The sequence below is a fragment of the Haemaphysalis longicornis genome, unplaced genomic scaffold, assembly GCF_048455015.1.
Source record: "Haemaphysalis longicornis isolate Haplotype H1 unplaced genomic scaffold, Haemaphysalis longicornis Haplotype H1 scaffold_3, whole genome shotgun sequence".
NCBI classification, from domain to species: Eukaryota; Metazoa; Arthropoda; class Arachnida; order Ixodida; family Ixodidae; genus Haemaphysalis; species Haemaphysalis longicornis.
Window position 1 is genome coordinate 185,498,318 of NW_027526335.1, and position 23,774 is coordinate 185,522,091.

Consider the following 23,774-nt stretch of genomic DNA (forward strand, 5'->3'; position numbering starts at 1 on the left):
TCATCCCAAACCAATCACCCGCACGTTATTATGCCCTACACACCAAGAATTGACACATTTAAAAACATTTTTCTTGTGAGAATGGTTGTTGACTGGAACTGTCTTGCCGCAGATTTTTTGAACATGTAGATACAGTTGAATCTTCTGTTGCTAAATTAGAATTGTCATTGCATGATGTAGTTCCCACTCTGTAACATCCTGACAGGGCTTACAGTATTGTGACTAAATAGATAAATAAATAAATCGCATCGGCCAATCTAACTTTCTACCGCCCGCTGCAATGCTTGCCTTCTCTAGGGATCCACTCGGTTACCCTTAATGACCTGCGGCTATCTGGCCTTCGCATTACATGCCCTGCCCACGTCCACTTCTTATTAATTTCTACTTATATGTCCTTAACACGCATTTGTTCCCTGACCCACTCCGCTCTCTTCATATCCCTTAATGTTACACCTATCATCTTCCCCTCCATTGCCCCGTTGAGTCGTTCTCAATTTAAGTTGAACCCTCTTAATGAGCCTCCAAGTTTCTGCCCCATAGGTGAGTACCGGTAAGATGCAGCTGTCATTCTTCTTCAATTGTAGGTTGCCATTCATTATCTGAGAGCGTTTGCCGAATGCACTCCACCCCATTCTTACCCTTCGAATTATTTCTTCCTCATGGTTGGAATCCGGGGTCAACCGGGGTCACAACTTGGCCTAAGTAGATATATTCGCTTACCGCTTCCACGGTCTCGTCACCTATCTCAAACCGCTGTGCTGTCCCGCCGATATTGATCATTACTTTGGTTTTCTGCACATTAATTTTCTGGCCCACGGTTCCACTCTGTTGGACCAGTGCGGAAAGCATGCTTTGCAATTCGTCCTACGAGTTACTTAACAAGGCAACGTCATCAGCAAATCGGAGGTTACTGAGCTATTCTCCATTAACTTTTCTTCCCACCTCTTCCCTATCCAACGTTCTGAATGCTCCTTGTAAACATGCTGTGAATAATATTGGAGAGATTGTGTCTCCTTGTCTGGCCCCCTTACTTATAGCTATTTTACTGCTCTCCTTATGGATGATGATGGTAGCTGTGGACCCATTGTATTCATTACGCCCAGGCTAACCTAAAGCGTATTCAAGTCACTGATCAAGTGTTCCGACTGAGTACTCAAGCACTAGTCGCGACTGTGACGTATCAGCAAACGCCTCGCATGCTGTTAAAAGATTTCCCCCTACCAACGGGACAGCGACTGTGGCTACGGCTACATATGCGCTTTACCACCCGACGCCGGATTTCTTTGCCTTTGGAATCATCGCCTGCTTCACGTCTACTGTGATCGGTGTGCATGCATGCTTGTGGCTATTGGGTCCCCCTGTCGTCACCGCAATCGTCGACACAAAGTGGTTGTTTACTGAGCTTATCAACCATACAATAATGCCATATAGCACTCAAATTCGCCGTAAATTTGCTGGCGTACGGCGTGTGCTCTGTGTACCGCGGCCGCCAAATGGCGCAAATAGACCACAAGAAGCCAATGACAGCCTTAATCCGTCTGAACCGAGGCCTTGTTCGCGTGGAGACGAAAATTGGCTGGTGTTTTCTGGGGCGAAGCACCTTATTGCCGTGGCTTCTCCGGCGTCCGGCGTCCCTGCTCAGGGCACAGCACGTGCAAATTGAAACATCTGTGAACAAAAGGTCTACAAAAGGTTAACAAGAACAAAAAAGAAGGTTTACAAAAGGTTAGAGAAAGAGAGATAAAGATAGGGAGAGAGAGGCACAGCACAGTGTAAACGAAACATCTGTAAACAAAAGGTTCACAAAAGAATAACAAGTACAAAATAGCAGATTCACAAAAAAGGTTATATATATATATATATATAGAGAGAGAGAGAGAGAGAGAGAGAGAGACAGAGAGAGAGAGACGCACAGCACCATGTAAATCGAAACATCTACATCTTGATAGCTGTAGCCTGTAGCTTGATAGGGCGCCTTGATAGCTGAACCTGATAATTTGGAATGCTTTCGATTAGATTTTGTAACATCACTGGAATTTATTTGCATTCAGACTACTATTGACTACCAAAAGCTCGTATTTTTGTCTGCTATCGTGAACCTCTTGCCCCGCCGGATTTTGTAATGCCCTTCACGATGCTTTAAAGGCTGTTCGTGCCAAATTTCCCAACATTCCTATTTTTATTTGGAGATTTTAACTTCCCTCGCATCAACTTGTCTTCCGTCACAATTAGCACAGATGTCATATTATCTGAATCCTCCCAGTTTCTTACACTTTGCTCGGAATTCTCTGTTACTCAAGTTGTTACACAGCGGACAAGGCTTACTCGCACCATTTCAAGTATATTAGATCTTTTACTAGCAGATGCCCCTGACCTTGTTTCAGCGATTAATTATATGGAAGGCATTAGTGATCACCGTTTACTTCATATCATGTTGAATTTACCTGCCCGGAAATCGCCAAAAAATATAAAAAAGACTTTTAACAATGGCAAAGCAAGTTTCACTGCTATTAATGAGGGACTTGAAAAATTTCTGGATGAATTCGTGATTGGCTTTGAATTGCGTTCGGTTGACACAAACTGGTGTATGTTCAGGAATAAAATACAAGAACTTATCGACGTACATGTTCCCCGTAAAAACATAACAACAAATCACAAGTGTCCATGGTATAACCAGACATTGAAACATATGGCGAACAAAAAGGAAAGAATTTTCCGCAAAGCCAAATCATCTAGCAAACCCGAAAATTGGTACAAGCTTAGAGAAATCGTTTCCGAATACAAGAAAAAAATCAAACTAGCAGAATATAATTTCTTTAACAGCACATTACTTTCAGCGTTAACAAATAACACAAAGACATTTTGGAGCATTGTTAATGAACAGGAACGATCTGACAGCCCTTTTCGATCTCCATTCAAATCCAATTCCTAAGCATGACTGTGCTAACGTTTTAAACCAAACCTTTGGCACTACGTTTTCGGATGTCTCGGGCTCACCATATCCTGATTATAACTATTTCTTAGACTTTCCAATGGATGCGGTAATTATTGAATTGTCGCCATCACTGAACGCCGAAAACTATCGTCATCTTGTGGCCCTGATAATATTAACACAAAGGTTCTCAAGAATACTGCAATATATAGCTCTATCATATCATCCAAAATCTTTGAACAATCTCTCTTCCATGGAATTTTGCCAGAAGACTGGAAAGTTGGTAAGGTGGTTCCACTTCATAAGTCCGAAGGCAAGCACTCACCATCCAATTATCGTCCAATATCATTACTAGTGTTTGCTGTAAAATCATGAAACCTGTCATATATTCTTAGCTAGTCAATATTCTTGAGCCTTCATCTTTTTTCCCCCTCGCAACACAGGTTTACAAAATTATATTCCTGTGAAACACTACTAAAGCTAACTGATGATGTTCATTCCGTTCTTGATTGTGGTTCTGAAGTAGACTGTGTGTACTTGGAGTTTTGTAAGGCATTTGATAAAGTTCCACACAACTTGCTTCTTCTAAAATTAAGTAGACTTAACATTGACCCGAATGTGGTTACGTGGATTAAATCTTTCTTAACCGATCACTCACAATTTGTGCACGCCAATGGCTATAATTCTGTTTCAATTCCAGTAACTTCCGGAGTACACCAAGGATCAGTCCTTGGCCCCTTACTCTTTTTTATTTATATTAATGATTTGCCACGCAAAGTAATCTCCACTGTAAAACTTTTTTGCTGATGATTGTACTGTTTACCGAGAGATTAAAAGCGCTAATGACACCGTGATACTCCAAGCAGATTTGGACGCGATTTTGGACTGGTGATCCAAATGGAAAATGACACTACACTAACAAATGCAAACTAATGCACTTCTCACGTCGTAACATTACTGACCACGCTTCCTACACCCTTAATGACACGCTATTAGAAACAGTAACATCGTACAAATACTTGGGTGTCTTACTCACTTCCGATCTTTCTTGGAACAGTGACGTCAGCCGCGTAATCGCCAATGCTAACCGCATGCTGGGATATACTAAAATAAATTTTTAAATGACGTCACGGTAAAATACTTCTGTATAAGTCGTTATTTCGGAGTAAGCTTGAATATGCCGTTTCGATATGGGACCCCCGAACTAAATAAGGCCCTAACAAGAGCTATTGAGGCTGCGCAGAATCGCGCAGCTCGATTTATTCTCTCTAACTACCATCGTACAGCTAGTGTTACACCTATAAAGCAGTCTTTATCGTTGACAACCCGAAAACTACGCAGAAAAATTTCGTGCTTAAGCTTGTTCTTTAAAATGTATCACAAGAGTTCATATCTAATAAATACATTCCTCACCCCGGCGACCTACATTTCATCGCGCATGGATCATCGCCACAAAGTGTGCACGCCTTTTTATCGTAGTGCTTCTTACTTATCATTTTTCATTCCAAAGACGTCATCCGAGTGGAACCACCTTCCAGCAGTGGTCGTTGAAACTAACAATTTAGAAGAGTTGAAAAATCGGCTGCGTGCGCACTTTGGAGTACAGGCTGCTGATGAGTTGCCTGCTTTCAACTGTTGTCATTGTGTACATGTTTTTAGTTTTTTGACCCGTTGAAGTACCTGATTGTTGCATCGCTTGTAATCAAAAGTTGTTCCCTCTTTTTCTGTCCTTGTGTGGTATTGGGTAATACCGCTTTGTTTTTTGCGTTTATGTCTGTAGAAAAACTTGTTGAACATTGTTTTCTGCTAAAAATGTACGCTGTACCACTCCCCTCTCTAACGCCCTTGGGCCATGAGGGTACATGAAATAATTAAATAAATAAATCTGTGAACAAAAGGTTTCCAAGAGGTTTACAAGAAATAAATAAAAGGTTCAGAAAAGGTTAGGGAGAGAGAGAGAGTGTGTGTGTGTGTGATCCTGGAGAGCCGTGCTGCGCTTGAGCGAGGGGCATTGGATTGGATTGCACTGCATTGGATTGAAATGCATTCGATTGGATTGGTTTGGATTGGAATAAATTATATTGAATTGTATTCGATTCGACTGGATGGGAAATAGTTTTAGCGGCAGTAAGCACTATCACGGGTGATTTACGGTAAGAATGATCCCCAGTGCTTCGCGCACTCGTCAAGATTCACTTCGTGGAGATGCGTGAATTTTTATTTTTACTCCCTCCGTCGTCGCGACAAAGCGGCTGTGGCTGGGGGCAGAGACCATTAACTCTACACCTAACACCACCTAACCTTGCTGGTCTGGAATGAGCTCCCATTTTTGCCTATTTTTGCAGTCGGTGGGGTCCACCTCACTCTGGAGGGGCCGCCTGCCAGTGTAGCAGATTGATGTGTTGGGGGCCGATCGTTATTGCCGTTAGGCGGTCGCAATAGAGAAGAAGGGATTTCGTTTTTGTAGCCTGAGCAACACTGTCAGAGCTTGAGCAGTTTCGCATGGCTCCTGGAGAGTCGTGCCTCGCATGCGCGAAGACCAGTGACGTCTCACAGTACACAGCTGGCGCGCCTGAGCCGCAGCCACCACGACTGGTTTGGATTGGATTAAATTGGATTGGAATGAAATAAATTGTATTGTATTGTATTGGATTGGATTGGATTGGAAATAGTTTGAACAGCCGTAAGCATGATAATCAGCTAATCCTAGACAACCATGAAACCTAATAATAACCAGCGAAACCTTAGCTCACGCTGTTTTATCCTGACATAGCCGAGCTAAGCCACTGCTATTTGTTTCTGCGCTGTTACGTGTAGCAGCCCCGTTGTCTTAATTTATTGTGGTGATCAGTGTTACCCTGCTTCGTCAGCGTGTGCTTTCGGTGTCAGTTTGAACCAGTTGTTCGGGGTAATGAGCGTGGCGGCAAAGGCGAGCGCCTTGAACATGTTCCTTTAAATAAAATCAGTGTAGGCGGAAGAAGTTTTCATTGCGGAAAAATGAAATATTTTGCTTACCCATGGTTCGGATGCAGGACTGTGATGCACGCAGGCTGCTGTGAGAAAAGCCTTCCCATGACAGCATATTCTGAGCTTGTCACTTCTTGGACTATTTGCATAATTACGCGAGCATTCAGGTTGGTGAACGTAAACGTCAAATGCTTTTGTGTTGTTCTCAATTGTTGTCTAGGTATGTTAGTGAGCTCCCGCCTTAAGTAAATAATTATCTTTTAATTCTAACTCATTAAGTGAGCGCTGCGCTTTTTGGTAGGCGATGAAATATCACTTTATATGGAACATTCCGGTCCATTTTTTGTTAGATAATTTTGTGTATGTAACGTCGTACAGCGGGCGGTAAAACTTTAGTGGCATTCACTAGGGAACACATTTGCCATGGGGACGTCGAAAACGTGTTCGCGTTAGCGTTAGTTCTCTGTGATTCGTGTTTATTGCTTCGAAATGTTTCTGCTGCAGTCCGAAACGACATTGGATGGTTATCGCGTGCATAGCTGATTATCCAAACGTAGGAATAAAAGGGTTTCGTACCATCGAAAAGCACATTTTTCGCACAAAGATTGTCACAGCTAAACGTGATTGTTTACGAGTATTCTTCCAGTAACTTTAAAGAAGGTTGTGCTTTGGTTTTGTCGATTTTATTTGCCATGCGGCAGTTGGGGCTGCTCCACCATACAGTATCGGCGCAGACGACACATTCCCTTGACTCACCGGTTGAATGAAACAGCACAAAGTACGGTACCTTCGCCCAAGGTAGCGAGTTATTGCGCACGGTACCTGATTCAATAGTTTCAGTAGTCGTGTGCTCATCAAAAAATTTGTACTCAAGCGGACAGCGCCCGCTCCGTTCTGGAGGGTGGCCCATCGTCATGAAGCGTATTTCGGTCGTCGTTGAGATAGCGCGCAGTGGCGTTCATACGTACCGCTGTTTGAAGATTTAGCTTGAGTGAGACATTAACGGAGCATGTCGTGCGCGTTGCCCTGCCGGTATTCGCTTAAAAAGTGCCCAAGGTGCCTAGCCCTGTTGTACTCAAAAGCGGCAGCCATATTTATTTCCTGCCAAAGCAACCCTCGACCAATAAAATTTTCGTAGTTGCCCACTGGTTAGGCACCGCTTCTATACCCTTAACATGACCTCTGCAATGCGAGAAACACTAGTTGGGGCTACTAAGGGTGGTCATGGGTCATACTTAGCGACGTATGGACAGTCGGGCGCTAGTCAGTCGTTACTCAAATACGTGAATACGGCAGTAGTTCTTTCAAGTTAAACGAAACTATATTCTGTATTCATTGCCCTTTAGGTGATTAGGTTTGGCAGTGATGCTGGTGCTTTAAAGTAAGCCCCAAATAATTTTTCTAGAGTTGAAGACCCTTGCAAAGTTCGGTCTACGTGAAGTATGGGGCACGCGTTCCACGATTGCACTTGCCTTAAAAGCGAGGCACATGCACGACTACAGCATGCGATTGGCATATAACTGATCGTAACGACCGCCGCCACGACTCGTCGCTTGCGTGAACTTGAGACACATGGTCCGATGCGTGCTTGCGATATGTCATCGGCGTCGTTCCGCCCACTGTTTTCGCTCAGTGCTTGACTCCCAGTTTAGGTGCACTGCAGACGAGTTAGATACGTGTAGGGTACTCCGAGCAGCAAAAGAATACATTTACTGTAGAACCCCGCTGTTACGTTCCTCACTGTTGCTTCTTCCTGGCTGTTACGTTGTTTGTCATCTGTCCCGGCAAAGCTCCCGTAGGAAATAATCGATTGCGAACCCCGCTGTAACGTCGCAACTGTGGGCCCGTTACCATATAGGGCTCCTCGGCTGCTAAGGGGGCGCTGCGAAACCGACTTTCGGGCTGTACTTCCGGGTGGTACAAAGCTGCGGGGGTCCCATAGGATCTCTTGTCGACAGAAGCAAAATGAGCTCGACACTCCCGATTGTTTGGCGACAAGGTATCCAACCCAACCCCGACGCGTCCTATCTCTTCCGGACATCAACTTGGCATTAGGAAAAAAAGCTTTGCTGCTTTAAATACGTTTACAGCGTCGACAAAAGTGCTGGGACGGTGATGCCACACTGCCACTTGCAGGCTCACTGATCGAAGGCCGCATGAAGTGAAATTTGAAGTGAAAGCTTCTTGTTTAAAATAATACACTTGGTGGCAAGGACGTTTCAACAGAAGGCGATAAAAAAAACCAGTAACGCCATCGGCGATTATCGTGCGTAAAAGTTTGTGAGTCCGACCTACTGCAGACTTGTCTGTAGCAGTGCCCCGCGCTTTTCTGTAGGTGCATGCGCACTATGCGTGTACTTTCATTAAACACTGCTGGTTTGCGTCGCCGTTACGACTGTAAGGTGCAGCGCTAGCTTGCTATTTCATTGCGCGGATCAGTGACAAAACGCAGCGAGCGTCAGAAGCGTGGAATCTGTTTTGTGATTCCGAAAGCTGTGGCCGTAAAACAAAGTGGTCCGGCGAAGTGTGTGGCCGTCCTACTTCCTTGTCTGCTCTCACTTTATTTTTTGCGCTCTTTTATCATATAGCCCCAGTTCGCAATTAGACAAGAATAAGTTTCGGAAACGTATACAGGTGTACTGACGAGTTGCATCAATGACTCAACACGGCGCAGGGCTGGATCACAATCAGGTGGGAGTGGTAGGGGGGCTTTGAAGGCCAAGAGAAAGAAATTCAGCGGATTTCCAATAATATTTGACAACAATCTGGCAAAGTGTGAGTATGGGGAACAATGCAGGTGGAAGCGATCAATTTTCTATCCTTGTCTCGCCATCAAACACTATTTAAGGTTAAAACTGGCGTGTCGGCGTTCAGATTGTTAGTGACAGGCAAAGGTCAGCGGAATCACTCATGCGTCCACTCACTCAGACTCATTTGGACTCAAACGCACACGGGAGTTTGAGTTTGAGTTTGAGTGAGCGCGAGGCTAGTGTCGCAAGGTGAATTTGAGCTTGAGTGAGTTTGAGCCCGACTGAGTTTGAGTACGCCTGAGACCGGGGGAGTTCTGAGTCTATTTTGAGTTTTGAGTACATTTTTAATTTGAGTACATTTTGAGTACATTGAGTACCAATCACGCGAGGTGAATTAAAAAAAATGCTTCCTGTGTATAGTCATTACGCAGACATAATAAGGAAGATTGGGGCAATATTCAAAATGATGCCCCGATAACTTGGGGGGATTCATATTTAAGGTATAGATGAGGGGAATCACTTGGCACAAAAATGCGTTATGGTTATATTACCGCGAACGATGCATTGGGTTTATTTGTGTTTTTGTTTTTACTGCCCGGCTGCGCCGGTCTGTGTTATCTCTGTGCCAAGGGAAGCGGGTGTTCTATGCTTTCTTTGTGCCGCGTGTGTTATCCGTTCTGATAGGGAGAGCATTCCGATCTAACGTGAACAGCCCAAGAATAATCTTCTTGGATCTACAATGTTCTAGATGTGAACCGACGGTTCGAGAACCACGCGCGCCGAAAGATAAAAAGCCTGCAGAGCAGATGCCGGGGTATTGGATCGCCGACGCTCGCCTGCGTATAAGTCACTTTGCTGACTGCTCCTTCGCCGCCTTTGTAATCTTTGAGTTGTTAGGGGAGCACAAGTTCGCTCCAATAAACTTGTTTCCCTTCAAGACCACTGCGTCGTCTTTGGCAGCGTGACATCTGGTGGAGGTGCTGGGTACATGAACCCTAAGCCATCGTCAAGCCGACAAGCAAGCCCAACTCGTGTCAGTCGCCGACAGCAAGATCTTCAACCATAGTTTGGACTGCTTCCAGACAACGTGAAGAAAGAAGACGATGGGAAAACCACCATGATAAACGCAGGCACCATGACCAGCGCTTCTAACCCTGCCCTCGTCCTGCGACAGCCTCGAGAACCACCATCATTCCGAGGATCCCCCGGAGAAGACCCTGAGGACTGGTTGCAGAAAGTGGAGCGCGTCCGCATATTTAACAGGTGGGATGACTAAGAAACTTTCTGTCATGTATTCTTCTATTTACAAGGTACGGCCCGCACGTGGTTTGAAAACTATGAAAGCTCCCTAACTGACTGGACTCTGTTTAAGAGCGAGTACCTCAAAACATTCGCCACCGTCGTGCGGAAAAAACGAGCCGCCCTTTTGTTGGAAACGCGCACGCAACACCCCAACGAAGCGGTCGTTATCTTCGTTGAGGAGATGAAGCAACTATTTCGCCGCGCGGACCCCGAAATGACGAAGAAAAGAAGCTACGCTTCTTAATGCGCGGTGTGAAAGAGGAACTGTTTGCTGGACTAGTCCGCAACCCGCCCAAAACTGTCGCCGAATTCGTGACCGAAGCAAGCACCCTTAAGAAAGCCCTGGAAATGCGCGCTAAGCAGTATGACCGCAGCTCTATTGGCCCGGCCAATACGAATTTAGTCGAGAACATGCCCATTCCCGCAGATAGCCTACGCGAGGCTATCCACGAAATAGTGAAGGAGGAGCTGCGGAAACTGCTCCCAACGCCGCCGCAACCACAAGTCGCTTTCCTTACCGACGTCATTAGAGAAGTGCAGCAAGCGCTGGAAACTTCAACGACGTCAGAAGCACTTCGCAAGCCATGGCCTACGCGGCTGCTGTCCGTCGCCCTCGCCCACCTGCGCCCTATCTTCGCGAGGCTCCGTACCGTCATCCCCTGTCGCCGGCCCGACCACCTGCGGTGCAACCCGCCGCCCCAAGGAAGACCGACGTGTGGCGAACGCCTGAAAATCGTCCGCTGTGCTACCACTGCGGAGAGGCCGACCACATCTACCGTCGCTGCCCTTACAAAAGGCTCGGTCTGCGAGGATTCTCCGTCGACGCACCACACCCCCGACCCGGCCAGCGCCCATCAGAGATCGAAGAATGCCTCTCCAACACCAGCCGTGGACCAGCCCATTTCAACCGATCGCCGTCACCCTACCCATACCAGTCGCCCAACCGCCGTAGCAATGCTGATTTTGCAGGGGGAAGGTCCCCCAGCCCACGCGGTTGAAACTAAAAGCAGCAACTTCTGGAGGTGAAGTTGCACAACGGCGGAAAAATGAAAACCCTCCAACGACTGAAGGGCGTGCCGAAGACGGTGATTCACGAATTGCCCTCATCCGGACGACCAGACCGAATCCTGGCGAGACTCACGAACACGACGACAGCTACACGGCGCGACGCGTACCCAACGTGCCCGAGACTGCCGCTGAGAAGACGACAACGACGACGCACAGTGCCCGACCGTCAACATGCACAAGCCGAGATGCGACGCCCCGACGCACCCGGAACTGGAGGAAGGCGACGTCCGACGTCCAGTTGTCCATCGACGGCTTTGACGTAGTCGCCCTCATTGACACGGGAGCCGACTTTTCGGAATGAGCGCGTCATTCGCGTCTAAGCTGAAGAAAGTTACGACAAGATGGGACGGTCCGCATATACGCACAGCAGGAGGCCACCTCGTGACGCCAAGTGGAACGTGCACAACGCGCCTCACCATAGACGGCACGACGTACCCAGCGGCGTTCGTCATTTTGCCTAACTGCTCCCGCGATGTAATTCTCGGAATAGACTTTTTGACGGACAACGGCGCAATAATCGATCTGCAGACGAAGTCGATAACTTTTTCCTCCGATCACTCCATGACACTGGAACCGAACCCCGCACACAGTGCAACTGAAATAATCGCCGATGATCACGTCACCCTGCCACCCCGCGCAAGCTTGATAGTCACCGTGTACTGTGAAGGTGCTGCTCCCAACGTCGACGCTATCGTTGATAGTGACCAAAGGTTGCTTCTCGACCGCGGTGTGTCTGTCGCAAGAGGCGTTGCGCGGTTTAAGCAGCGTAAATCCCACGTTTTGGTCACCAATTTCACAGAGGAGTACCAGCATTTAAACAAGGGCGCTTCAATCGCGTTCCTCGAAGAAACGCAACAAGCAAGTGACGTGATCGCAGTCGCCGACTTTGAACGCGCACCCGACGATACCTTCAAGCTTCCGCATACCTTCAACGTGAATCCGGCGCTACCCCAAGAAGAAAGGAACAAGTTATTGGCTTTGCTGCGTCGCTACAGGGCGTGTTTTTTGTCGAACTCAAAATTACGTCAGACACCTCTAACGAAGCACCTGATAATAACCGAGGATGGAGCCGGACCTACCCGACAGTCACCGTACCACGTCTCTTCACGCGAGCGAGAAGCCATCCGGACTCAAGTCGACGACATGTTCAACGACGACATTGTACAGCCATCGAAAAGTCCGAGGGCTGCGCCGGTCGTACTCGTGAAGAAAAAAGACGACACACTGAGGTTCTGCGTTGACTATCGGCGATTGAACAAGATCACCAAAAAGGACGTGTACCCCCTGCCACGAATCGACGACGCCCTCGACCACCTCTGCCATGTGAAGTACTCCTTATCAATAAATCTGAAGACAGGCTACTGGCAAATTTAAGTAGACGAGAGAGAACGAGAGAAGACTGCATTCGGAACCCCGAACGGCCTATACGAGTTCAAGGTGATGCCTTTTGGGCTATGCACGGCACCAGCAACGTTCCAAAGAGTCCTGGACGCTGTGCTAGTTGGCCTGAAGTGGCACACCTGCCTCGTATACCATGACGACGTAGTGGTATTCTCCCGGACTTTCGAACGACACCTTGCAAGGTTGTAGTCTGTACTCGAGGCCATCCGTACGTCGGGGTTAACGCTGAAGCCTGAAGTGTGCCGCTTCACGTACGAGGAACTCAAGTTTTTGGGCAATGTCATCAACGCCGCGGGAGTCCTGCCTGACCCGGCGAAAACTTCAGCCATAGCGAACTTCTCAAGGCCAAAAGATAAGAAAGGCGTGCGCAGATTTCTCGGACTGTGCGCATACTACCGGCGCTTCGTCGCAAACTTCGCACGCATTGCAGAGCCACTCACAGGCTTGACGAAAGATAGCACCCCTTTCAGCTCGGGAAATGCCCAAGAAAGAGCCTTCTGCGAGCTGCAAAGATTCCTGCAAAGCCCGCCTGTGCTCGCGCATTTCGACGAAAATGACGAAACGGAAATGCACACGCACACCAGTGATACAGGCTTGGGTGCCGTCCTCGTCCAAAGGCAAAGCGGGTGCGAAAAAGTAGTCGCCTTTACCAGCCGTGGTCTGTCTAAGGAGGAAAAAAACTACTCAGCCTCTGAGAAAGAATGCCTCGCGATTATATGGGCCATTTCGAAATTCCGCCCGTACGTGTATGGAAGACCCTTTAAGGTTGTCACAGACCACCATGCGCTGTGTTGGCTCGCCAATTTGAAGGTGGCCGTCTTGGAAGGTGGAGCTTGCGCCGCCGACTGCCTATCTCGCGCCCCCGTCGACCCGCCACCACAGCATTCCGACGAAGACAGCGCATTCTTCGGAGCCGTGACGGAAAGTGACCTAGCCGCCCAGCAGCGTGCCGACACCGAGTTACGCGTAATAATCGACTACCTCGAAGGACGCAACGGCGCCGTTCCTAGGACCTTCAAACGGAACTTACCAGCATTTTCCCAGAAAAGCTGCGTCCTCGTGAAGAAGAATTTCAGCCCCGGAACCAGAACCAATTATTTTCTTGTCATTCCTACAGACCTTCGTGACGAAATTTTGGAAGCATGCCACGACGACCCGTCCTCCGGACATCTCGGCAGAGCTCGCACTATTGGAAAAATCAAGAAGTACTTCTGGCCCGGCCGTGCATCCGACGTCACCCACTACGTCGGGAGCTGCCGTTACTGCCAGCGACGAAAGACGCCACCGAAGAGACCCGCCGGACTTCTGCAGCCGATCGCCATCCCATCAAGGCCCTTCCAACAGATTGGAATGGACCTTCTGGGCCCGTTCTCTACGTCACGATCCGAGAACAAGTGGATTGTCGTAGCAACAGACTACATGACGCGCTACGCGGAGACCGCCGCTCTTCCCAGGGGGACTGCACAAGAAGTCGCCAAGTTTTTCATAAGACAAGTTGTGCTGCGACATGGAGCTCCTGAAGTCCTCATCACGGACCACGGAACGGCATTTACTGCGGAGCTCCAGCAAGGAATCTTACTCTACAGCAACACGGATCACCGAAGAACGACGGCGTACCACCGCCAAACGAACGGACTGACGGAACGTTTGAACAAGACGATTGCGGATATGCTGTCCATGTACGTCGACGTTGAACATAAGACCTGGGACGAACTGCTCCCGTATGTCACGTTTGCGTACAACACGGCTATCAAAGAAACCACGCAGATTACACCGTTCAAGCTTGTCTACAGAAGACGACCGACTACAATGCTTGACGCCATGCTGCCGCACGTAGAAGACGACGACCTCAACACCGACGTCCAAGGATACCTTCAGCGCGCGGAGGAGGCCCGCCAGCTCGCACGAGTTTGTATAACGGACCAGCAGCTGATGGATGCCGGCCGCTACAACCTCCGACGCCGAGCCGCCGAGTACCACCCAGGGGATCGTGTGCTGGTCTGGACTCCAATCCGACGACGCGGTCTGAGTGAGAAACTTCTGCGACGGTATTTCGGACCTTACAAGATTCTACGACGTGTTGGCCAACTTACCTATGAAGTGATCCCCGATGGTGACTCCGGCACATCACGACGACACATGTGGCCCGAAGTCGTACACCTGGTTCGCTTAAAACCTTTCTACGGACGATGACGAACTTTTATTTTTATTTGTTCGGACTGTCGCTTATGTTAGCATCGGGTCGATGCACTCTTAGAGGGGGGGTAATGCTGCGAAGCATGCATTGGGTTTATTTGTGTTTTTGTTTTTACTTCCCGGCTGCGCCGGTCTGTGTTATCTCTGTGCCAAGGGAAGCGCGTGTTCCATGCTTTTTTTCTGTGCTGCGTGTGTTATCTGTTCTGATAGGGAGAGCATTCCGATAGAACGTGAACAGCCCAAGAATAATCTTCTTGGATCTACAATGTTCTAGATGTGAACCGACGGTTCGAGAACCACGCGCGCCGAAAGATAAAAAGCCTGCAGAGCGGATGCCGGGGTATTCGATCGCCGACGCTCGCTTGCGTATAAGTCGCTTTGCTGACTGCTTCTTCGCCGCCTTTGTAATCTTTGAGTTGTTAGGGGAGCACAAGTTCGCTCCAATAAACTTGTTTCCCTTCAAGACCACTGCGTCGTCTTTGGCAGCGTGACAATATTATGACATAGTCATAGCTAGTGATAGTTTGAGTTAAAATATCAATTCGTAATGCTAGAGCGTGTGGGGTAGGAAATTGGAGGTCTCGATTAGGGGAATCACGTGGGACAAATTCAGAAATGCTTCATGATTATTATCATATGACAGTCATAATTGGTCATAAATTGGGTTAAAATTCAAAATGATGCCACAAGGTGTGCGGGGCATGACATTGAAGGTCGCGATGAGGGAAATCACATCCGACAGAAATGCGGTATGGCTATACCATGAGATAGTCATGGTTAGTCATTGTTTGGGTTAAAACTCAAATTATGCCACTAGGATGTGTTGGATATCAAATTAACGGTCTCAATGCCGGGAATAACGTAGGACACATACAAAAATGCTTCCTTGTTATAACCATGAGATAATCGTGCCGAGTCCTATATTGGGTTAAAATTCGAAGTGACTCTACTCGGGCAGGTAGGATATCAAATTTGCGATCGTGGTGAGGGGAATCACGTGGGACAAATAAAAAGGCTCCGTGGTTCCAATCATGAGATAGTCATTGTGAGTAGGGTCATAGATTGCGTTAAAATTCACGGTTGGGCTGCCAAAGCAATGGGGGTACCAAATTCAAGGTTTGAATTAGGGGAATTACGTGGGGCATATAATAATGCGTTCTGCTTACAGCCCTGAGAGTCATGTTTTGCCAGATTTTAATAAAATTTCATATGATCATGCTAGGGTGTGTGGGATATAAAATTAAATGTCTGGTTGAGGGGAATCACGTCAGACAAATAATAAATGCTTTCTGGTTATGAATATTAGGCAGCCGCGGTGAGTCATTGATTGAGTGAAATCATAAAGTGACGCCAATAGAGCTTCTTGGGTATCAAGTTAAAAGTCTCGAGGAGGCAAATAACTTGGAATAAATAAAGAAATGCGTCCTTCTTATCATCATATTATAATCATGGCTAGTTACTGACTGGGTAAAAATTCAAATTGATGCCGATAGGGCGTGTAGGGTATCAAAATATTTTTCTCGGTGAATGAAGGTGGATCGGATGCAACCATCAGAAATCATGGCACTGAATAGTGACCAGTGAAGTAAAAAAGTCTTATTCCGTTCCCCATTGACATATTTGCACTTGCTAATTCTTGTACGCCATCTTGAACGCGTGGTTGGTTTTACACATTGCAACACTCAACATCCGTCAACAAGCCGGCGTTTCCATGAACCAGCTTAGGAACTATTGGGCTGATATGCCTCCTACGTATACATTAAGAAGCAAGTGGGATGGCGCAATCAGCTAATGCCTCCGATCGCACGCGCGATAGTGCAAATTTCGAAGCATGGCTTGCTGCTGTCGGTGCGCGAACGTGTTGACATTTATTAAGTGCTCCATACCTCATACTGAGTTGGTTATTAAAGAAGGCGGTGAAATACTCCTTTAACTGTGCACGTCGTAGACGCACATGTTCATAAAAGTAAAATATTTGCCGCCTCATGACACTATTTCCTGCTGCCAAACAGGGGCAACTTATTTGATACACCAAGATTTCACGGCCGTTTGCGTGCTTAAAAGAACTTTAGCGTTTCAGTGGCGGGTGGGAACCTCAAACAGCTATTTCCTGACACGACTGGGCGTTTGCCGCCACCGCGACGCTTTTATTTCGCTTTAGGCTGAACTTTTTCTCACACCCGAGCTGCAGCATAGGTGTCCGAATGATTTTTGTCGGCTCCCTGTCGATGAGATGAACGGAACATACCTCCAGACAACAAAAAGGTGCGATAAGGATTGAACATGAGGGTGAATAAACAGTGCTTTCAAAAGCAGCGTGTGACCGTACGTATTCTGGCAAATTTGCTTGGTTCGAAGTCTTTACGATTCGGCACGATGACCAATTCGCGGCGGCACTCGAGGGGCACAGGAAATTTGCGCAGCAAATAAATTCTGCATACGCAGACACTTGTTCTGTCGTGTTGCACTTTCATGAGCCCTTTGTCCTAACCCTGTTCCATGACCCTGTTGCAGTTCCATGAGCCCTTTGCCCTAACCCGGATTGTTGGTGCAGCCAACAACGGCGTAATCACGCCCGGACGAGTAGCTCCTGCGCATTGCCAAGTAAAGGCAATGAGGCAACCTGCCCACAATTTAAAAAATAAACATCAATTGGGGATGAAAATTCGGGTTTTATGCTTGCACGGTTAAACGCAGCCTCACAGGCAACCCCCGTCATGACAAATTTATGGCCAAATCTGACATCTTTCAGACGCTTTGGACGTTCTCTTTAAAGCCCTGCCGAACTTGGCGCTTCTGACGTACCGAATAAAGGACACTAACCCATTTTCAATTCTGCCTGGACGTCTGATATCCACGCGCGGCATGGAGCAACAGCATGGGACTGCGAAGTTGTCCGCCCGCCCCGCAGTCCCCAAGAAATACCCGCCAGGTGGTGCCTCGATCATTAGAAATTGGCCGACCTGGCAAAATTCTGGTCTATACAAGTTATGGAAGCACGGTACAGTGAGCAGTGGGTGGCTGTGGATGTTGACCCTTCCTGACATTAAAAAAAAGTTTCCCCGATTTTTGCCCCTGTGGCTGTTAATCAGCGTTGTTTTGGCGGCTACGCGGGCTTTTTTCCAGACATTGGGTGCCGCATGGTGTCAACCAAGGCGCGTTTTAAAGATTGCCTGGCCAAATGTCACAAGCACGATTGATGCCCCGCTTAAGCACCAGATGAGGGTTTTTGAATATTGTAAGGGCCTTGGGTTCTTGGTGAAGTAGGACGTTTATTCTATGACACTGCGGTCTCCAAACACCGGTCCAGGAACCAACGATGACGATGATCAGTCGAGAAGGCGACGTAGTGTTTCTGGAAGTGTTTGGTGATGGGTATAACGTGGAAGTGAAATAAATAAATTTTCACACTTCGGAAATTCGCGCTTCCAGTATTGCCGTCCTTCAAAGCGGAATTCAGCATGACTAAGAACACTGTGGTTGCTTTACCTACGCGGGAATCCCGACACGAGATTTGCGTGCAGTTGTGCAGCCCCGATGAGCTTATGACACAACTCCAAATTTTTAATTATGGCGTGACTGCACATAATGATCTTACAATGCGGTCATTGCCTGGTTTGAATTTTCTCCCTCAAACCCGTCCCTTTCACACCACAATTTATTTTATGCTACCGTTCTAGCATCTGCGACGAATTTCAGCAGTTTCTTCCTAACTAGTTCTGATCAGCGGGATGCCCTTTTTATCTTCCCGACATTATTTTCATCGAAATCTTTTTTTGATAACCCCACACCCTGCCGGAATTTTTCTAATGTTACGCTAATTTATGACTCACCATGACTACGCATGAGGATATCGAGGAAGCATCTCTTATTTGACCAAAGTGAGTCGCCTCATCAAGACATTCAATTTGATACGCCATACCTCGAGGCGGCATCACTTTGATTTTTAACCCAATCCATAAGTCGCCATGACTCTATGACCAGGAAGAATGTTTAATTGTATCACGCGATCTCCTACATTGAGTCCTTCAATTTGGCACCCCACAGGCCCTGGCGCACACCACGTTGAAGGTTAACCATACTTATAACGCACACTGACTGTGTCACGATTATAACCTGGAAGCATTTTTAGTCCCACGATAATCCCCTGACCGAAATCTTCAATTTGGTACTCCACACACACTAGCGACGTCCCAATAAATTTTAGGCCATTGTATGATTCACCATGGCTATGTCATTATTACTACCAGGATGTATTTCTTATTTGTCCAATGTTATTTCCCTAATCGAAACATTTAATTTAAGATCCCGTACGCCTACGAGTCATCATTATGAAGTCCAATCTTTATTATGACGCATGATAACTAAGTCATCATAGTGACCACGAACGATTTTTTGTTTGTCCCACGTGATGTGCCTCCCCGAGACCTTCCATTTGATACTACATTTTCGATATTTTTTTGTTATTTCTTTTCTTAGTATTTTTAAATTTCAATTGATGAATTATCTACATTTACACTTTTATAATGATTACGGTAGACCTTCCGTGATATAGGCACTTTTGTGGAAATGCAGGGCGTTACACGATCGTGGCCGGGGAAGAAGGAATGGGGTACTCGGCCAAGAGTGCTACGCATTAAAAAAGCAAAGGCATATCCATGAACGCCTTGCGCTTCAGAGTACAGCTCTGAAGCGGGTACGCTTCGCTTTGACACAAGGCGTTTTTTCAGGATGCAGAGCAAGCATGCACGGAACCGTATCCCTAAACAGCTTCGACGTAAATGAACGGAGAAGTGAGTGCACGTCCCCTCGCCAAATCTTGTTTGTTTCGCCCTAGAGCCCCAGCACACCATCGAGTCTTGACCGCCTCTGTCATGAACACGAACACCGAGCCTACATCAAAGAGTTTGGTATCAAATGTATGCGTGCAATTGCTTGCAACCAGCGCTATTCATCATGGACAGCTGGTGTAGGTGTATCAAATCAGAAACGAAAATTGTTTCCGACCTCACAGGATTTACGGTATCATTTCGTATAGAATGTAAGTTTCAGCTCGTGGTATTGCACCCTTAATATTTTTACCACGCGCGAATTTTAAAACTCTGAATGCTAATGAAATCAGAGTCCATCTGAGCCCGAGTAAATTCCTAGCACGAGAGAGTTGTGAGTCCAGTTGTGTTCTGAATTCATTTTGAGTTTTAAGACCATTTTGAGTTCTGAGTCCATTTCGAGGTTGAGTACATTTTGAGTTTGAGTACATTTTGAGTTGTGAGTACATTTTGAGTTTGAGTACATTTTGAGTACTGAGTACATTTTGAGTTTGAGTACATTTTGAGTTTTGAGTGCATTGTTAATTTGAGTGAATTTTGAGTACTGAGTACATTTTGCGTTTGAGTACATTTCGAGTTTTGAGAACATTTTCAGTTGGAGTGCATTTTGAGTACTGAGTACATTTTGAGTTTGAGTACATTTTGAGTACTGAGTACATTTTGAATTTAGTACATTTTGAGTTCTGAGTACATTTTCAGTTTTTGAGTGCAATTTGCGTTTGAGTAGATTTTGAGTTTTGAGTACATTTTGAGTTCTCGTACATTTTGAGTTTTGAGTCCGAGTGAGTTCTGAGTTTTGCGCTCACTGTGAGTTTGAGTTTGAGTGAGGGCAGATGTGCTCCTAAGCAATGAGTCTGAGTTTTAGTGATTGGTGATTCTGAAAAAAATTGTGAGTGAGTTTGAGTGAGCCGCGCCAACTTTGCCGAGCTATGGACTGACAGGGGGTGGGTGGGGGTTATAACGACGCGCTGGGGGCCACAAACTACAGCCCCACGGGCCACATTTGGCCCACGGGCTGTAGGTTGCTTACCCCCGCAGTATATATAACGAACACAGTCAGTGACGATCACATGTAAATATTTGGGCCGTGTGCCGTTTATGTGGCTGTGTTATGTTACGTAAATATAGAAATACACATCTCTGCCATAGCGGACATGCGATTTGGTGCATGTTTTGCTACCTTTTTTGCGGTTAATTTGTTTATTTGACGCTATCGCCTTACACGCTATACGTACCCTGCCTTCCGTAAATCGTATTGTGTAAAGATTTAAGCAAGATTCATTTAATTGTGAAAACAAAAAATAAAATTTCCACTCGTTTTCGAGGTGGTGCAGACCAGCAGCGTCAGCGGAGTCGGCTGGCTTATCGCGTCATCTTGCATATGCTCCCGCTGAAGCAACCATTTACAGTCACCTCCGGCTATAGGATGAGCAGCATTCTGTGTTTATGACATACTTGCGAACTGTTTCTTTGCCAACGGTACGCAGGAAGAAAGAACGATAAGGATCGTCAGGAAGTGAGACCACTCGACTTGGGTATACTGTCCCACGTCACTAAGATTGCAACAGCTCGCTCAGAAAAAAGCCGATAAATCCGCTTGTTGTCACGAATATTACTTTGTTTAGCCCCTGGAACTGCTTTAAGGAGATTTTATTCAGTATGCAGTCACTTAAACGCACAACAATGTGAATAAAAGAAGTACGAGCAACTTTCGCTCTGGCTTGTAATTGAAAACACATAGAGGCGGTTAGGGTCATCTGCTGTTGTACAACCCAGAGGCATCGGCCACTAGGGGCGCCGCATGTCGCCAATACTCCAGCGCAGTAACCCTATGATGCATCGCAACCTGACACTCCGAAGCCGCTTGGGCAGTGCCATTTTGGCTTTTGATGACTCTTGGCGAGGCTTTGTACTAAACCGGCTACAAGAAGCCGCAAGCGAGTTGGAGAGGCCATCCGTCGAGAGTGCCATCATCACTGTGCTTACAACAGAAGTTTCACTTCGGAATGACGGAACTGCGTGATGTTAGCGCCGCCGCACTGTTTTAATGGTGCCTTGGAGCGTTTTTAGATTAGATCATTTCGCAAAGAGCGTGGCCTCCCAAGTACCGCAGCGCGGGCCGGTGCTGGTGCCAACCAGGAGGTGGCGCTGCGGTAGAGTTGAGATCGGTCTCGGCGCGTCGTCTGCTGCTCCGTCCTTGCTACTCTCAGCGTTTTCTGCGCGACCCATACCGTCACTTTCGCCAGTTTTCTTGCACAGAGGCCCATCATTTTTTTAGGACGCAACACTCCCTTTGGGTGGTTTTCTGCGTGACTGTGGCGTCATTTTTTCGGCAGGTACTCAGGTATGTCAGGGAACATACGGGGGATCGCGCTCTCTCTCAGGGTCCATTTGCCTTCGGGGACATCGCGAAAGCTTCGAAAATCTGACACCACGTGGCGTTCCGAGGTGGATACTTTTTCTTTTTTTTTTCTTTCCTTCTCCCCTACTCGGGAGGCCCGAAGCCCCTCTTACCAACGCGCCCCAAGGGTCCCCCTCTTTCCAGTGAAGCATGCCGAATTATCAAAAGAAGCAAATAGAAGGGTCGGGACGGGCACAAAAGGCCGTGCTCTTTTGTGCTCTTCGGGACTCCACCATTCCTAAACATACAAGAAAACACGGATGGGCGCTCGCGGGCCGCGCACGAGTGGGTGTCTTCGGTCCCGTGAACGCAACTTCTTACCTCTAGAGATGTAGCCGTTTTATGCTTTTTGCGCTGTAAAATATTTCAGCAGTGTGCCTGCGAGGGACTGCAGCTGTACATATGTGTTGGAAGCAAGCGCTAACAGCAATTAACTGCACTTCTCCATGCGTTTTAACGTAGTAAATATTCAGGGAGTGGTCTACAGTAAAATTATTATTCAAAGGCTTGTGTTTAGAATTGTGTTTAGTCATCGCTACTGAACATTTTAGGTGAGGCGTTGCTGACGGTTTTTTACTTCGCGGGCAACTTTAGCTGCAGAAAAGGTGCGATGTTTATAGCGTATATTATCTCGGGAAAAATTATGGTGTGATGACCTGGCAGATCTTTCATCACGGCGAGTTCATTTACTTGTCGTAATTAGGTGGGCTACAGTGAAATAGTAAACGTTGAGGAATTGTTGTAAACATATGAACGTCTACGGGATGAGAATGGTTACAGAAAATGGCTGTAACTCTTGTTGTGCTGAAGAGACCCCGAAGCATATTAATGAAGTCTGACTGCTCAGGAGGCTACATGTTCATGTATAGTTTTATCTTAGGCGATATCGCGCGCGGGTAATTACGAGTCACAGTTTTAACACAAAGAACATGAAGCCGCTGCCCCTAAGACATTCCATTAGCGTGTTGAAAACACCCTAAAACTGACAGCCTCATGTTTGTCTGCTTGAATAAAACTGCAGGCTTTTCAAATTTGATTACTATATTGAACAGAAGAATAACTTAAATCGCAAACAACAATCGTGTCGTGTTCCTTGTGCTCGTTCGGACTACGTCCGGTCAATACGCTCGCAAACAAGATACAATCGACTCCCGACAATTAAAAGTCGCTTAGTTATAATTTGCGTTGCGTCGGCGCGTTAAACCCTACAATCAATCAATAGTTATAATTTTCGGTTGACTTGAAGTGATGTTCTGGTTCCGGAAATTATACGGGCAATTCGATTAAAAAATTGCCTGATAATTCGAAGCCAAAACCAATTTTGTCGGTTAATTGGGAAGTATTTCGAATAAAAACATACAGGTAGCAGTCATTTCTCGAGGAAATTCAAATTTTTCGGCGTCAAAACACCACCGTGATGTGTTATGTCGGCGCCCTCGCAACTGAGGCCGCCCGCAGCCATGCAGTTCACTTGAAACTCGGGCCAGCGTTCGCATGTCTACGTTCTTTGTAGTTTCCTGGCTGCACACAACTTCGTGTAAGCATTTGGGTGGTGTAGGCTTCAGGCTTAAACTTTGGCGATAAGCCTTCACACTCAGGACAAACCATGTCGTGCGCTTGTATTGGCAAGGAAAGTCGGGGTTGTGACCAAAATCAAGAAGGGAGACGTGTAGCGTAGTTATGGCATTGCTCTCATTGTGCTTTCTGTTTCATTGATTGATTGATTATGAGGTTAACGCTCCGACGCCACACAGCCGGTGAGGCGTGCTGCAGTGGAGGATTAATTTATACAACCTGGAAATCTTTAACGTGTGCCGAAATCGCGAATACATGGGCGTTTTCACTTCTCGCTTCCATCGGAAAAGCGGCCGCCGCGGTTGGTAATCGACCCCGCGTCCCTGGGCTCAGCAGCACAACGCCATAGCCAC